General features: G+C 43.7%; 1 long non-coding RNA gene across 1 annotated transcript; it reads right to left on the reverse strand.

Moving 5' to 3' along the window:
- Nucleotides 1–671: 671 nt before the first annotated feature.
- On the reverse strand, nt 672–9,736 carry LOC134218362 (uncharacterized). The gene is made up of 4 exons (XR_009981322.1): nt 9,523–9,736; nt 9,124–9,456; nt 8,858–9,057; nt 672–976 (listed from the first exon to the last, which is right to left on the reverse strand). It is a non-coding gene; the product is annotated as an uncharacterized LOC134218362 (long non-coding RNA).
- Between the last annotated feature and the right edge of the window lie 7,469 nt (nt 9,737–17,205).

The raw sequence follows: 17,205 nt of genomic DNA on the forward strand, positions 1-17,205 counted from the left end.
GTTCGCTTGCCATCGCCGAGACTGATCCCCATACGGTGTGTGAAGGAGGTTGTGCAAAAAAGTTTCACGCTGACTGTGTTGGACTAACTGAAGCAGATCTGTGTGCTCTGTCAACCAATATAATTTGGATGTGTAACACATGCATGGCACTATTTTGCAAGTTTAGGGATCGAACAAACTCGGATACTGCTACAATGACCGAAACACCTGCATCCACTGATGTCGCTACTACCCTCTAAGAAATCTGAGTCCGACAGGAGCTTGACATCAAAGCCCCGATCAGTGAGACAGAGCCTGATCTGAGAGTGAGCAGAGCAAGAGGATCCGCCTTACATCTCGCGATTCTGCACCGTTTGCGTCGAGCCCGTCTGACTTCGAACATGCGAAATGGGTTTGACGTTTCAGCCTGACGTGGGTGCGATGTCTCGCTATGGAACGTCAAGCCATGTCGAGCTCCTGATTTGGGGTTCTTCTTCTTGTTTTCTTTTTCTCTCATCAATTGAGCTTGCTGACATCTAATCATCTTTCTCTTTTTAGCACATAGATCGGATAGGATTTGTTTTCACCTGGAATCGCGATGAAAACAAATCCTGTCCTGCCTATGTGCATGAAAGAGAAAGATGATTAGACGTCAGCAAGCTCTGTTTTTGTTTATACAATGATTTCTGTACTCTGTTTTATTTATATTTTTATTCATTAGATATTTTATAAACATGTTTTACGAAACGTATTTTCGTTCGTATACGCAATGTGTTCAATATAAATGTAAAGACCCGATTTATAAGGCTCCTCCGGGATCAGAACCAAGGAAAAGGAAACTTGAACCATGCCAAAATAATCTAACGGGAACGGTTCTTCCGTCGGGAGAAGACTGGAAATATGTGACAAGCTTTTCGGTGACGTACTGGAGATCCGGACCAAGAAGATGATGGAGCCTTTCTTCTAACTGATCTAGCGTAGAATTGTTTCACGAATGCTGGAAAAAAATATGAATTCAAGATGATAAGTCATAGATTGGGAAATATAAATTTAATGTAGAACATACAATGAAAAATCAACATTCTTAGGGAAAAGTTTTTACTTTGATTAAGTACTCTGTGATACTTCTTATTGTGTAAGTATATCTTGAATATTTCTTAAGAATAATCTGGGGAGGATCTGGGGATTTTTCTAAGGAATCTGAGCATGTATTACTGCTTAGAATCTACTGTTAAACCCAGGATTCTTTTTGCAAGTATAATCATTTCATCTGGGAATCGGGGGATTCCTTTTGGAAATCTTGGAATTGCTTTTGGGATTTCAAAGATTGCTTCTGAGATACTGAAACATTTCTGAAGATGTTGGAGTTTCTTTTAAAATTCTTGGGGATACTGCTGAGGATGTGTGGATCTCCTCTGCTGCCCTGATATTTAAAAATTTTGGGATTATTTTTGGAAACCTTAAGCATGCTTATTCGGAAATTTCAGAACCTTCGTATTTCTTCTGGACATCCTAGAATTCCTTATGGGAGAGAGAGATTCCTTCTCAGAATCGTGAGATTCTTTCTCCTTCTGAGAATCTTGGAAATCCTTCTGTATATTCTGGAATCATGGTGTTCCTTCTGCGGGGGTTTTTCCGAAAAAAAATCTAAGATAATATCCGGAGGAACACTCCCAATGATTTCCGTAAGAATTCCCTAAAAAATTCCTGGATTTTTTTTTTAAGAATTCCCGTAGGATATTTCAAAACTATTCCAAAAGTATATATCTTTGCAGGGTTGCTCTCCGGCATTTTGCAAGAATGCCCTGCCCATCGTACCCTTCCGGCTTTAGCTACCTTCGGGTTGTTGGGTTCGCCATAGAGGTGAGCGAGCTCGTGGTTCATCCAAAGATGGTCCTGAGCATCCGTCTCTCGAATACTCCGAGTGATTCCAAGCATGGTCCAAGTTTCATGTTCGCAAAGGACTACCGGTCTTATGAGCTTTTTGTACATGACACATTTGGTGCGTTGAGAATCTTTTTTGACTTTCCTCCGGTGACTTTTTTACGAAATCTTACAGAATTTACTTTGGGAATTACTTCTTAAATTCCTACAAGAATTACTTCGAGAATTCCTCCGGAGTTGTTTCGTGAATTTCTTTGGGAACTCTTTCGGGGAATCCTCCACGAATTCCTTTGGGAAATCCTCCAAGAATTTCTTCGGGATTCCCTCTGAGAACTCATTCGGGAATTCCTTCGAGAAATCCTCCAAGAATTGCTTCAGGAATTTTACAGAAAAATTTCTTCGAGACTTCCTCCGAAATTTCTAGGTAAATTACTTTTGAAATTCTTCAGGGAATTCCTTCGGGAATTCCTATGGTAATTTCTCCGGGTACCCCATCGGGAATTCTTCTGGGAATCCTTTCTGGAAATCCCACACAAAAATCTTCGGGAAATTCTTCAAAAGTTCCTTTGAGAACTCCTCCAGGAATAACTTCGGGAATCTACCATTCTACAGGGAGTAACTTCAGGAACTCCTGCCAAAATTCTTTCGGGAATTCCTTAGTGAATTTCTTGAGGAGTTCCTTTGCGAATTCCTCCGGAAGTTTCTTCGGGAATTCCTCTGGAAGCTCCTACAGGAATTCCTCCAAACGTTCCTCCAAGAACGCCTCCGGAAGTTCCTCCAGAAATTCCTCCGGAAGTTCCTCCAGGAGTTCCTCCGGAAGCTCCTCCGGAAGGTCCTCCAGGAATTCCTCCGGAAGCTCCTCCAGAAATTCCTACGGGAACTCCTCCAGGAATTCCTCCGGAAGCTCCTCCAGGAATTTCTCCGGAAGTTTCTTCAGGAATTCCTCTGGAAGTTTATCCTGGAATTCCTCAAGAATTTCCTCTGGAAGTTCGTCCAGGAATTCCTCAAGAAATTCCTCCGGAAGCTCCTCCAGGAATTCCTCCGGAAGCTCCTCCAGGAATTCCTCCGGAAGCTCCTCCAGGAATTTCTCCGGAAGTTTCTTCAGGAATTCCTCCGGAAGATTATCCTGGAATTCCTCAAGAATTTCTTCCGAAAGTTTCTCCAGGAATTCCTCCGAAAGTTTTTCCAGGAATTCCTCCAGAAGTTTCTCCAGCAATTCCTCTGAAAGTTCCACCGGAAATTTCTCCGGAAGTTCCTCCAGGAATTCCTCCGGATGCTCCTCCAGAAAGTTCTCCGGAAGTTCCTCCAGGAATTCCTCCAAATGTTCCTCCAAGAACGCCTCCGGAAGTTCCTCCGGAAGCTCCTCCAGGAATTCCTCCGGAAGCTCCTCCAGAAATTTCTCCGGCAGTTCCGGCAGAAATTCCTCCAGGAATTCCTCAAAACGATCCTCCAAGAACGCTTCCGGAAGTTCCTCCAGGAACGCCTCCGTAAGTTCCTCCAGTAATTCCTCCAGGAATTCCTCCGGAAGTTTCTCCTGGAATTCCCCAAGAATTTCCTCCTGAAGTTCGTCCAGGAATTCCTACAGAAATTCTTCCGGAAGTTCTTCTCGTAATTCCAAAAGAAGTACCTACAGAAATTCCTCCTGAAGGTTATCCAGGAATTCCTCTGGAAGCTCATCCAGAAATTCCTCCGAAAAATTCTCCAGGAATTCCTCCGAATTTTTTTCCAGGAATTCCTCCTGAAGTTTCTCCAGCAATTCCTCTGGAAGTTCCACCGGAAATTTCTCCGGAAGTTCGTCCAAAAAATCCTCCGGAAGTTCCTCCTGGAATTCCTCCAAACGTTCCTCCAAGAACGCCTCCGGAAGTTCCTCCAGGAATTCCTCCAAAAGTTCCTCCAGGAATTGCTCCGCAAGTTCCTCCAGGAATTCCTCCAAACGATCCTCAAAGAACGCCTGCAGAAGTTCCTCCAGGAATTCATCCGGATGTTCCTCCAGGAATTCCTCCGGAAGTTCCTCCAGGAATTCCTCCGGAAGTTCCTCCAGGAATTCCTTCGGAAGTTCCTCCAGGAATTCCTTCGGAAGTTCCTCCAGGAATTCCTCCGGAAATTCCTCCAGGAATTCCTCCGGAAGTTTCTCCAGAAATTTCTCCGGAAGTTCATCCAGGAATTCCTCCGGAAGTTCCTCCAGCAATTCCTTCAGAGGTTGCTTCAGGAATTCCTCTGGAAATTTCTTCCGGAATTTTTCCAAACGTTCCTCCAAGAACGCCTCCGGAAGTTTTTCCAGGAATTCCTCCGGAAGCTCCTCCAGGAATTCCTCCGGGCTCCTCCAGGAATTTCTCCGGAAGTTTCTTCAGGAATTCCTCCGGAAGTTTATCCTGGAATTCCTCAAGAATTTCCTCCGAAAGTTTCTCCAGGAATTCCTCCGATAGTTTTTCCAGGAATTCTTCCAGAAGTTTCTCCAGCAATTCCTCTGAAAGTTCCAGGAATTCCTCCGGAAGCTCCTCCAGAAAGTCCTCCGGAAGTTCCTCCAGGAATTCCTCCAAATGTTCCTTCAAGAACGCCTCCGGAAGCTCCTCCAGGAATTCCTCCGGAAGTTTCTTCAAGAATTCCTCCGGAAGTTTCACCTGGAATTCCTCAAGAATTTCCTTCGGAAGTTCGTCCAGGAATTCCTCAAGAAATTCTTCCGGAAGTTCCTCTCGGAATTCCAAAGGAAGTTCCTACAGGAATTCCTGCTGAAGTTCATCCAGAAATTCCTCCGAAAGTTTCTCCAGGAATCCCTCCGAAAGTTTTTCCAGGAATTCCTCCAGAAGTTTCTCCAGCAATTCCTCTGAAAGTTCCAGCGGAATTTTCTCCGGAAGTTCCTCCAGAAAGTCCTCCGGAAGTTCCTCCTGGAATTCCTCCGGAAGCTCCTCCACGAATTCCTCCAAACGTTCCTCCAAGAACGCCTCCGGAAGTTCCTCCAGGAATTCCTCCGGAAGCTCCTCCAGGAATTCCTCCGGAAGCTCCTCCAGGAATTTCTCCGGCAGTTTGTTCAGGAATTCCTAAGGAAGTTCCTCCAGGAATTCCTCAAAACGTTCCTCCAAGAACGCCTCCGGAAGTTCCTCCAGGAACGTCTCCGTAATTTCCTCCAGGAATTCCTTCGGAAGTTCCTCCAGAAATTCCTCCGGAAGTTCCTCCAGGAATTCCTTCGGAAGTTCCTCCAGCAATTCCTCCGGAAGTTTCTCCAGTAATTCCTCAGGAAGTTCCACCGGAAATTTCTCCGGAAGTTCCTCCAGGAATTCCTCCGCAAGTTCCTCCAGGAATTCCTCCGCAAGTTCCTCCAGGAATTCCTCCAAACGATCCTCAAAGCATACCTGCAGAAGTTCCTCCAGGAACTCATCCGGATGTTCCTCCAGGAACTCCTCCGGAAGTTCCTCCAGGAACTCTTCCGGAAGTTCCTTCAGGAATTCTTCCGGAAATTCCTCCAGGAATTAATCCAGGAATTCCTCCGGAAGATCCTCCAGGAATTCCTCTGGAAGTTCCTCCGGAAGTTTCTCCATAAATTTCTCCGGAAGTTCCTCCAGGTATTCCTCCGGAAGTTCCTCCAGGAATTCCTTCGGAAGTTCCTCCAGGAATTCCTCCGGAAGTTTCTTCAGGAATTCCTCCGCAAGTTCCTCCAGGAATTTCTCCAAACGTTCCTCCAAGAACGCCTCCGGAAGTTTTTTCAGGAATTCCTCCGGAAGCTCCTCCTCCGGAAGTTTCTTCAGGAATTCCTTCGGAAGATTCACCTGGAATTCCTCAAGAATTTCCTCCGGAAGTTCGTCCAGGAATTCCTCAAGCAATTCTTCCGTTGGTTCCTCTCGGAATTCTAAAGGAGTTCCTACAGGAATTCCTGCTGAAGTTCGTCCAGGAATTCCTCCAAAAGTTTATCCAGGAATTCCTCCGAAAGTTTTGCCAGGAATTCCTCCAGAAGTTTCTCCAGCAATTCCTCTGAAAGTTCCAGCGGAATTTTCTCCGGAAGTTCCTCAAGAAACTCCTCCGGAAGTTCCTCCAAGAATTCCTCCGGAAGCTCCTCCAGGAATTCCTCCGGAAGCTCCTCCAGGAATTTCTCCGGCAGTTTGTTCATGAATTCCTAAGGAAGTTCCTCCAGGAATTCCTCAAAACGTTCCTCCAAGAACGCCTCCGGAAGATCCTCCAGGAACGCCTCCGTAATTTCCTCCAGGAATTCCTTCGGAAGTTCCTCCAGCAATTCCTCCGGAAGTTCTTCGAGGAAGTCCTCCGGAAGTTTCTCCCGGAATTCCAAAGAAAGTTCCTCCAGGAATTCCTGCGGAAGTTTCTCCACAAGTTCCTCCAGGAACGCCTCCGGAAGTTCCTACAGGAATTCCTCCAAAGTTCCTCAAGAAATTTATCCGGAAGTTTCTACAGGAATTCTTCCAGAAGTTCCTCCAGGAATTCTTCCGAAAGTTCCACCAGGAATTACTCCGGAAGTTCCTCCAGGAAATCCTCCAGGAACTCGTCCGGAAGTTTCTCCAAGAATTCCTTCGGAAATTTCTCCAGAAATTCCTCTGGAAGTTCCTTCAAAGGTTCCTCCGGGAAATTCGGAAATTTCTTCGGGAATTCTTCCGGGAGTTCCTCCGGAGGAATTTTCAGAGTAATTCCCGAAGCAGTTCGCAGAGGAATTTTCAGAGGAATTCTAAGAGGAATTTCCAGACAGATTTCTACAGGGTGTTCGTTAGAGATGTTTTCCGGGAGTTCCTTCGAGATTTCTTCCACGGAAAAGGGGAAGAAGAGTCCCCTCGATTTTTTGAGCTTTCCTTCCGGAGTTCCTCCTAGAATTCCTCGTAGAGCTTTTTGCGAATACTTCCGGAAAGTCCTATAAGAACTCCTCTGGGAATTGCTTTAGGAGTTCCGCCGGGGATTCCTCTGGGTATTCTACGAAAATTCCTCTGGGAGTTTCCGCGGAAATTCCTCTGGCATTTTTTCCGAGAATTCTTCAAGTTCTTCCTGGAATACCTCTGGAAGTTTCTCCAGGAATTTTCCGGAAGTTCCTTCAGGAATCCTTCGGAAGCTCCTCCGGAAGTTCTTACGGAGTTCCTTCGAGTATTCGTGCGAGAGTTCCTATAAAAAATCTTCCTGGAATTCCTTCGACCAATGCTCCGTAAGTTCCTCCGGGAGTTCCACCAGAAATTCCTCCGTGAAGGAAGTTTCTCCGGGAATCCCTCCAGAAGTTCCTCCGAGAGCTCCTCCTGGAGTTTCTCCGGCAGTTCTTCCATGAGTTCTCATGGAACCTCCATGAATTTTTCCAGTTTTTCTTCCTGATATATCTTTTGAAGTTTCTCCAAAAATTTCTCTTGTAGTTCTTTTGAAAATTGATTCGTGAGTTCCTCCGAGAATTCCAAATTTTCTGAAAATTCTTGCGGAAAATTCGACGAAAATTTCTCCATGAAATCCTGCAAGAACTTTTGCAGAAATTCCTACACGAAGTACACGAATTTCTCCAAGAGAGAATTTCTCCAAGATTTTTTGCAGGAATTCCTACACGAACGAGTACACGAAGTTCTCGAAGGAACTCCCGGATGAATACTCGAACAAATTCCCGAAGGAATTCCCGCACGAGTTCCCGTTGGAATTCCCGAACGAACTCGTTCAAGATTTTCTGAAGGGATGCCTGGATAAATTCTTGAATGTAATCTCGGAGGAATTCCAGAAACAACACCCGAAGAAATACCCAAACGAATTATCCTAGAAATACCCTAACTAATTCTCAAAAAAAAAACATTCAAACGGATTCCCAGAGGAATTCACCAAGGAATATGTGAAGGAACTGGATTCCTGGATCAATTCGAAGGAATTCATGAAGGATTTATTGAATGAATTTCTGAAGGAATTTTAGAAGGACTTTTCGGAGGAATAATCGAAAGATTTCCCGGATGATTCGTTGAAAGAATTTCTGATGGAATTATCAAAGGACTTTCGTAAGGCACTCAAAGAGAAATTCCCCAAGAAACTTTAGGAGGAATTCCCAACATACATTAAGAAATTTCTGGAGAAACTCTTGAAGGAATTTAAGGATGAATTCCCGAAGGAATTTACGACGGAACTCCCGATGGAACTCTTGGGGGAATTTTCAAAGGAATGCCTGAAAATATTCTTGACGGAATTTCAGGAGAAATCGCATAAGGAATTTCCGGAGGTATTCCCGAAAACGCTTCCCAAAGTAATTTCCGGAAGCATGTCCGAAGGAACTCCTGAAAATATTCTTGAACGAACTACCGAAGGACTTCTCAAAGAAATTTGCGGAAAAGTTCTTTAGGGAATTTTCGGCTGAATTCCAGAAGGTGCTCCCGTAGAATCAACGAGATTCTGGTAGGTGCGATTGACCGTGAGCCAAAACGCGAGCTGCTATGGCAGCCTATAACCATGGAGCACCTAAACGACTTTGAATTGACTGATGACGTTGCACTCCTCGCTCAACGGCGCTCTGACATGTAGAGTTAGCTAAACGACCTTGCCGAGTGGTCCTCTTCAGCAGGTGAAAGTTATCAACGTCAACAAAACCAAACCGTTGAATGTAAACACGGTGACCCCTTCTTCGAGAAACTCCCGGTGTATCTCTTCGCTCTCCATAAATTACATTGGCACTTCATCTTGGAATTCCTGACTTAAGAGAGAGAAATTCACGAAGGAAATCTGTTGATATTGGCTGTTTAGTCAAATAAGTAAATTTGGTAAAAATCAATCGTATGTCGAATATGTATCTAAAAGCTTAATTGCAGAATGGATTTAAAATTAGACTAAACATAAGTTCAAATAAATAACTAATTAACTTTAAATTGATAAAATTAAAACTAAAGCTAAATAAAAAGCATTTAAAATGGAATAAAAAATAAAAATTAAATAAAAATTAACTTGCCCGGTCTACACCAGCGGTTCCAGCAATGTCCTTGCGGTCAGAATTTTCTTAGAGCGTGACATCCGTGTAGCCTATGTATCAGTTGAAAATAGGCATAGTACCTACATCATTTTTATCTTTGAAGCATCTTTTTGCCGCTGGTGGAAAACATGCATTCTGCGGACTGCTTCTGCACCGTCACATCGTCCAATTTGAACTTTCATTTCCTTGAACCAGCCAGCAATCAGCTTTGCGAAGAACCAAAGCCGCCAAAGTATGAGGTTCAATATGGGTGTGTTGATTGTTTCGACGGGTCGTTGTTTCTCCTGTTTGAAGGTTTGAAGGCAATATTGTTATAAAACGAACCGTTGGAAACTTAGTACAATACATACTTAACCACTCGCTTGACCAACTATTACAATACCGGTTCCAACGATGCCACGTAGTTTTACCGGAATATTTGTCATTTCGCTTCCGCTCGCACTTCGTTGTTAAATATCTTTGTCCGGGCCGGTTTTATGAAGGTTAGCCTTTCCGCCCGCGAAGATGTAGTTTTCCGTCGTTGTATTTAAAAAAAATTTAAACCATATAGGTAGATCCAGTGCGACAATAATGTTGGGATGATTCCGAAGAGTTGAAAGGAGAAGTGGGTGGGCACTACAGTGGTGGCGTTCTCTGCCCGACGATGAAGTGGCAGATGCTGTCGATGTTGTTCACGGTGCGTGCTGCAGATTGGTACAAATAATATTATGATCGCTCTCCAGATATTACAATGAATCGTTTGAACTTACCTTCAGTAGGAGTAAATAAATTAATAACGCCAAAAATTGTAACGAATAAAGGCAGGTAAATACTATTACAACTAACCGAAATAGAAATGAGAAATTATTCCAACACGCAAGCAACAACAGTTTTCACAAAAGTTTGTCGAAGTTTCAGTGTCAAGAGCCAGAGCGAGAAGTAAAACTTCGAAATCGCGCATTTTCAAAACTCTTGTTTTGTTTCTTTTACTCTTGTAGCATAATACAAACGTCAAAACACGGCGACCTGATTTTCGATAAAGAAAAAGAAGTTTCCTTTCGCCCAGGCTTGACTCATCGAGGGCGACGCTGAGAGGGTAATGCCGAACAACACCGATCGTTGGAAAACGATATTGATGATCTGAAGCGTACCGTCGCTCATGTCGTCGAAGCGCTCGCTGCTATCGTTGATAAACCAGGTGCTCAATGTCTGCACTCTCCACCGATTTCGTCCACCACCCACCGCTTGTACATCACAGTATGCCGAAAAAGAGAGTGAATCGTTTTCGTTGTATTTATCCAACATTGATAATTGTGCTACCGAAATTGATGTACGTAAGATGATATCACGTTGTCTTGATACTCCAATACCAACTAATAAAGATGTAGTGAAGCTCGTCCCGAAGTGGAAGAACATAAATGAATTGGACTACATATCGTTTAAGGTTGTTTTAAGTATGGATAAAAAATTATTAGCTCTAAAAAGTTCAACCTGGCCGAAAGGAATAAAGTGCCGTGAATTTCTGCCTAAACTGAATGAAACGTGGAAACCATAAAAAAAATGTAATGATACTGTTTTGAGAATATATAGTAATGTGTAATGTATAATGTACCTATGGAATGTGCTGTGGTTAAACGATAGATTGTAGTTTAGTTGTTTGATTGTAGTTTAGTTGATTGTAAATTGTGAATTGTAAAGTTTGTGACTTTAATGTACAATAAGGAAATCTGTTGCTAATGAGCTTTATTATGTTTTAGTTATAAGTTTTTCAATAAGACCTTGGTGGTCAGTTGGATTCACTAAATAAATACAAATACAAATTAAGCACTTCCACAGTTATTAACTGCGAGGTTTCTAAGCCAGGTTACCATTTTTGCATTCGTATATCATGAGGCTGGCACGATGATACTTCTATGCCCAGGGAAGTCGAGACAATTTCCAATCCGAAAGTTACGCCCATCTTACCGCACGGCTAAGGAGGGCCCCTTACCTCTCCTCAATAATTCTGACGATGAACATGTTTGAGCCTTCACATAGACTTGATCGCAATATTTGCTAGGACATTGCCCTTGATGACAATCGATCAGCCCTTGCAAGCACGATCATGCGCACGTCTTCAGGATCTGCAGCACTTTTTTTACACTACACATTTGTTTCGACCGCGGTCACAACACTGGTGCTATTGTTCTACTTTTAGGCGGATCACCGCACAAAAGTAGAGCGTAAAAACCAACCGCACTGGAAGACGGTCGAAACGAGACTCCTAACGCGCGCTGGGAGTTTTCGAAAGGAAAGTGCTGCTTACCATCTATGGTGGGGTGCAGATGGCGGACGGTACGTGGAGGAGCCAAATGAACCACGAGTTGCATGGGCTGCTGGTAGAACCATCCATCGTTCACACCGCGAAAATCGGACGACTGCTGTGGGCCGGGCACGTAGCCAGAGTAATGTCGGACAGACGATACGACGGGCACAAGAAGGCGAAGTGCGCAGCGGGCAAGGTGGATCGATCAGGACTTGACTTGCGGACTCTCCGTAGACTGCGTGGTTGGCGACGTGTAGCCATGGACCGAGCCGAATGGAGAATACTCTTATATATCGCACAAGCCACTTCGGCCTCAGTCTGAATAAATAATAAAATAACAATGGGACAAGATTCTGCGTTGAAAGAAACTTCATTCCATTTATTTAGTCTACATCTAAACAGATAACACTGAATCAACAATTTACGTATCAATTTGAATCAACAATTTACGTAACAGTTTGCCGTATCTTGACAGATACGTATTTCGACCTCAACAGTAAGGCCGTCTTCAGTGTCTCGTACTTGTATTAACTCGTCTTATGGCAAGTGAAGACATTCCACTAAAAAGCTCAAAATAATTTTCTTATCACGTTTTGCCTTTCTCTTATACTGCCCTTCTACGCATAGTTGTCCCATGTTAGTTTTTGTGGATTTTGACTTTTCACCATAGAGCAGTCTATTTTCATGCAAACTTTTAGAAAACTCTAACAGATTTCGAACTTTGTTCGGAAAATCATTGAAAACAACATCAAGTCTATTTGTCCCATTGTTTAATTTCTACGCATAATTGTCTCGCGGTGATTAAATTAATCATTATGGCGGATTCTGTTATTTTATGGAGAAACACACATTGAAATAGCATTTTCTGTTTAGATCTTGCAATCTTAGCCTGTTGCACTGGTTTAATTGTGGCAATTTGTACAATACTCATTCTAAGCGACATAATCACTTCAACCACGTGGAAGGTTCACTTCCATAGATAAAGCATGTGGAGACATATATCAATCGCAGTAGTCATTCACGAAATCATGCATTGAACGGGGCTGATATGCGTAGAAACCAAAAAACAAGTGCTCTATTTCTCGGCATAACTGTCCCGCCAAACTATTTCCATGATCGTTGTCCCAAATTCTATTTGTGACTGAAAAATTAGAATGATTTCAATTAAATTAAGTTTTCTGAATGGTTCTGTGATGTAATAATCTTATATTGCATTATGGTTATACGCCAGCAATGAAAATTAGTGTTCAATTTCAAATGCCATTTTCTCATTTGTCGTTTTATGAATTTGGTACAAGCATGCGTAGAACGGCAGTATACTAAGTATACGGTAAAGGCTATATGATCGCTCCAAAAACAAACTTTTTATAGAAGGCCCGGAGACCCATAGTGTTATATACCAATCGACTCAGTTCGACGAATTGAGGTGATGTCTGTGTGTGTGTGTGTATGTGTGTGTGTGCGCAAAACTACTCAAAAAATGTCACTCATTTATCGGGCACTTATCCTCAACCGATTTGCTCGCAACAAGTTGCATTCGACAAGGCTCGGAGACCCATAGTGTTATATACCAATCGACACAGCTCGACGAATTGAGGTGATGTCTGTATGTGTGTATGTATGTGTGTGTGTGTATGTGTACAGAAATGTGAGACACGTTTTTGGGCATTTATCATTATCCGATTTGCTCGCAACATGTTGCATTCAACGCGGAATGCAGTCCCATTGGTTCCTATTTAAAATTAGATCGATTGAACTTTGCGTTTCGGAGTTATGGCCAAAAAACTGTTTTTACGTGCAAAAAAAGCAAAATGCTCCAATCTGAACTCGAACTCGTGATCTCTTGATCGGGAAGCGGCTACTACACCACAGCACCATCAATACACATAGGATGTGACAAGATACATACAAATATAAATCATCGAATTGGGCATATATTCATTACTTCTATAAGCATCAGAGTTCATCCTGCTAGGGTACCGATTCCTATACTGGAAGTATTAATGGATCGAGAAAAGAAAATATTAGCTTTTACCGTTGGTTATTAAAATATACAGTTTCAATACATTAACTTAGAGCAAGATTGCCGGTGGTGAGTATAAGCTGTTTGGCAGCGCAGTATCATTACTTGACACTTTTCCGGTCGCAACTGAACGCGCTGCTAAAACAGTAGCGCAGCGGACAGGTGATCAAATTTGGTAGCGCGATAACAGCGCTGCTATTTGATGAACTATTAAACGTCACCTGTACGGAATGCAGCCACCAAAATGATAACCGAAAATACACAGTAAAAAATAAAAAGTAATATCACATCAGATTTGATGCACATCATCCCCGTCGTAAATAAGGTGCTTTATTACATCTGAATGATGTAGTAAAAAGTTGACGTACTTGATATTTTGTTCTCAAATTAAAACGATGTAATACAATTTCGACGTAATATTTTCAACGTAATTGAATAAACGACGTAAAAACCGGATGGGATGAATCTCGCTTCCGGAAGCAGGATTAGGGGAATTCGGATTATTTCTTTCATGCTGGAAAATATATTTTCAGAGGATACAATTTTACATTTTATTTATTTTTGACACATTTTTTGTTTCTACAAATAATAATTTATACATTTACTCAATTTTTTATTTTGATTTTAAGCATGATAGTGACCAGTGAGAAAAAGAGTGACTAAACTAAAATGACAGCGCTGCGAGGATGATCAAAACACTCGCGCCCAGTAATGATGCTCTAATAGATAAACTATTGAAATCGCTTGGATACGCTGTTACTTTAATTGAGATAAAAGTAGATTCACTATTGATTCGAGGATGTTAATGCAAAATTATATTGGTATAATTGCATAATTACATCCAAACTAGTAGACACATATGTGTATAATAATGGGAAGTATCAATAAGAACCCCTCAGGTTACGGGTGCCCTATGCAAATTACTAAATAGTAATTTTGGGTGACCTTTTTACGATAGGATATCCGTTCAATAATTGAAAATCCTCTTCTCTGCTAAACGTTAGACATAACTTTTCTCATGTCTTATTGCTATCAAGCGCTAAGAAAAGCACAAATACCCTATATAACAGCCTGAAAATACTCCTCAGTCCTCATATAGCAATTGCCCCACGAACTCTCTTGCAATTGGTGTTAGTCGGCGGCATAAAATTTGGGATAGTACCTTGTAGGCGGCGTTCAGCAATGTGATTGCGCGGTAGTTGCTACAATCCAGCTTATCGCCCTTTTTGTAGATGGGACACACGACACCTTCCATCCATTCCTGCGGCAGAACCTCATCCTCCCAAACCTTGGTAATCACCCAGTGCAGCGCTCTAGCCAGTGCTTCACCACCGTGTTTAAACAGGTTCTCAGATTCTGACTATCAATTTGTGCAGGCAAGTGGCTAGCTGTTCCGAGCCCATCTTGATGAGCTCAACTCCGATACCATCCTTACCAGCTGCTTTATTGGTCTTTAGCTGTTGGATGGCATCCTTAACTTCCCTCGAGGTGGGGGGACTTTCACTGCCTGTACTCTTAGCGCCATTTAAATGTTCCTCGTAGTGCTGCTTCCACCTTTCGATCACCACACGTTCGTCCGTCAAGATGCTCCCATCCTTATCCCGGCACATTTCGACTCGCGGCACGAAGCCTTTGCGGGATGCGTTAAGCTTCTGATAGATTTTGCGTGTTTCGGCATAGCTGTTCCATCTCCTCGCACTCCGCTTCTTGCAGGCGGCGTTTCTTTTCCTGAAAAAGGCGGGTCTGCTGTCTCCGCTTCCGTCTATAACGTTCCACGATCTACCGGGTACCTTGCTGCAGTCCTGCGCTGCGTCCTTCTCCCCCAGAATCTGTCTCCACTCTTCGTCGAATCAGTCCTCAAGAGGGGCCCCATCGAGCTCACCCTCTTCCGGCAACGCTGCCTCGAGATGCTGCGCGTATGCAGTGGCGACATCAGGTTGCTTCAGTCGTTCTAGGTCGTACCGCGGCGGTTGTCAGTACCGAACATTGTTGATGACGGATAGTTTTGGGCACAGTTAAACTGCTCCAGATAGTGGTCAGAGTCGATGTTAGCACCACGATATGTCCTGACGTCGATAATGTCGGAGAAGTGCCGTCCATCAATCAGAACGTGGTCGATTTGTGATTCTGTCTGCAGTGGAGATCTCCAGGTGTACCGATACGGAAGGCTGTGTTGGAAGTAGGTGCTGCGAATAATCATATTCTTGGAGGCAGCGAAATCAATTAGTCGTAGGCTGTTTTCGTTCGTCAGCCGGTGAGCGCTGAACATTCCAAAAGTCGGTCTAAACCTCTCCTCTTGGCCAACCTGAGCGTTCAAATTTCCTATGATGATTTTGACGTCGTAGCGTGGGCAGCTGCCGTACTCACGTTCCAGCTGCGCGTAGAATGTGTCCTTATCATCATCAGTGATTCCGGAGTGTGGGTTATGGACGTTGATTATGCTGAAGTTGAAGAACCGGTCTTTGATCCTCAACCTGCACATTCTCTCGTTGATCGGCCACCACCCGATCATGCGCCTTTGCATGGGAAGCTTCTTGCAGGCGGCGTTTCTTTTCCTGAAAAAGGCGGGTCTGCTGTCTCCGCTTCCGTCTATAACGTTCCACGATCTACCGGGTACCTTGCTGCAGTCCTGCGCTGCGTCCTTCTCCCCCAGAATCTGTCTCCACTCTTCGTCGAATCAGTCCTCAAGAGGGGCCCCATCGAGCTCACCCTCTTCCGGCAACGCTGCCTCGAGATGCTGCGCGTATGCAGTGGCGACATCAGGTTGCTTCAGTCGTTCTAGGTCGTACCGCGGCGGTTGTCAGTACCGAACATTGTTGATGACGGATAGTTTTGGGCACAGTTAAACTGCTCCAGATAGTGGTCAGAGTCGATGTTAGCACCACGATATGTCCTGACGTCGATAATGTCGGAGAAGTGCCGTCCATCAATCAGAACGTGGTCGATTTGTGATTCTGTCTGCAGTGGAGATCTCCAGGTGTACCGATACGGAAGGCTGTGTTGGAAGTAGGTGCTGCGAATAATCATATTCTTGGAGGCAGCAAAATCAATTAGTCGTAGGCTGTTTTCGTTCGTCAGCCGGTGAGCGCTGAACATTCCAAAAGTCGGTCTAAACCTCTCCTCTTGGCCAACCTGAGCGTTCAAATTTCCTATGATGATTTTGACGTCGTAGCGTGGGCAGCTGCCGTACTCACGTTCCAGCTGCGCGTAGAATGTGTCCTTATCATCATCAGTGATTCCGGAGTGTGGGTTATGGACGTTGATTATGCTGAAGTTGAAGAACCGGTCTTTGATCCTCAACCTGCACATTCTCTCGTTGATCGGCCACCACCCGATCATGCGCCTTTGCATATCGCCCATCACTATGAAAGCTGTTCCCAGCTCGTGTGTGCTGCCGCAGCTCTGGTAGATGGTATGAGTATCTCTAAACGTTCGCACCATTGATCCCTTCCTACAAACCTCCTGCAGCGCTACGATGCCGAATCAACGGTCCTTGAGCACATCGGCGAGTATGCGTGTGCTCCCGATGAAGTTCGTACTCTCTTGTTGATTGTTCGTTGCGTGAATTTTTTTTGCTGGCTTGCAGGGCCTGACACCAAACCCCCTAAATTTCTGATTCGGCAAATTTCCAACACGAAACTATTGGACATGATTCCGCGTCGAAAGCATCATGTTGCGAGCAAATCGGTTAAGGATAAGTGCCTGAAAATGAGTAAGATTAGTTTGCGCACACACATACACACACACGCACACACAGACATCATCTCAATTCGTCGAGCTGAGTCGATCAGTATATAACACTATGGGTCTCCGGGCCTTCTATAAAAAGTTCGTTTTGGAGCGAACATATAGGCTTTACGTATACTTTTTATTCGAGAAAGCCAAAACGATAATAGATGGACACTCGGTGAGTTTTTTTTTTGCTGGTTTGCAGGGCCTGACACCAAACCCCCTAAATTTCTGATTCGGCGAATTTTCAACACGAAACTATTGGACATGATTTCGCGTCGAATGCATCATGTTGCGAGCAAATCGGTTAAGGCTAAATGCCTAAAAATGAGTAAGATTAGTTTGCGCACACGCAGACATCATCTCAATTCGTCGAGCTGTGTCGATCAATATATA

Source organism: Armigeres subalbatus, chromosome 2 (genome assembly GCF_024139115.2).
Source record: "Armigeres subalbatus isolate Guangzhou_Male chromosome 2, GZ_Asu_2, whole genome shotgun sequence".
In the NCBI taxonomy this organism is placed as follows: domain Eukaryota; kingdom Metazoa; phylum Arthropoda; class Insecta; order Diptera; family Culicidae; genus Armigeres; species Armigeres subalbatus.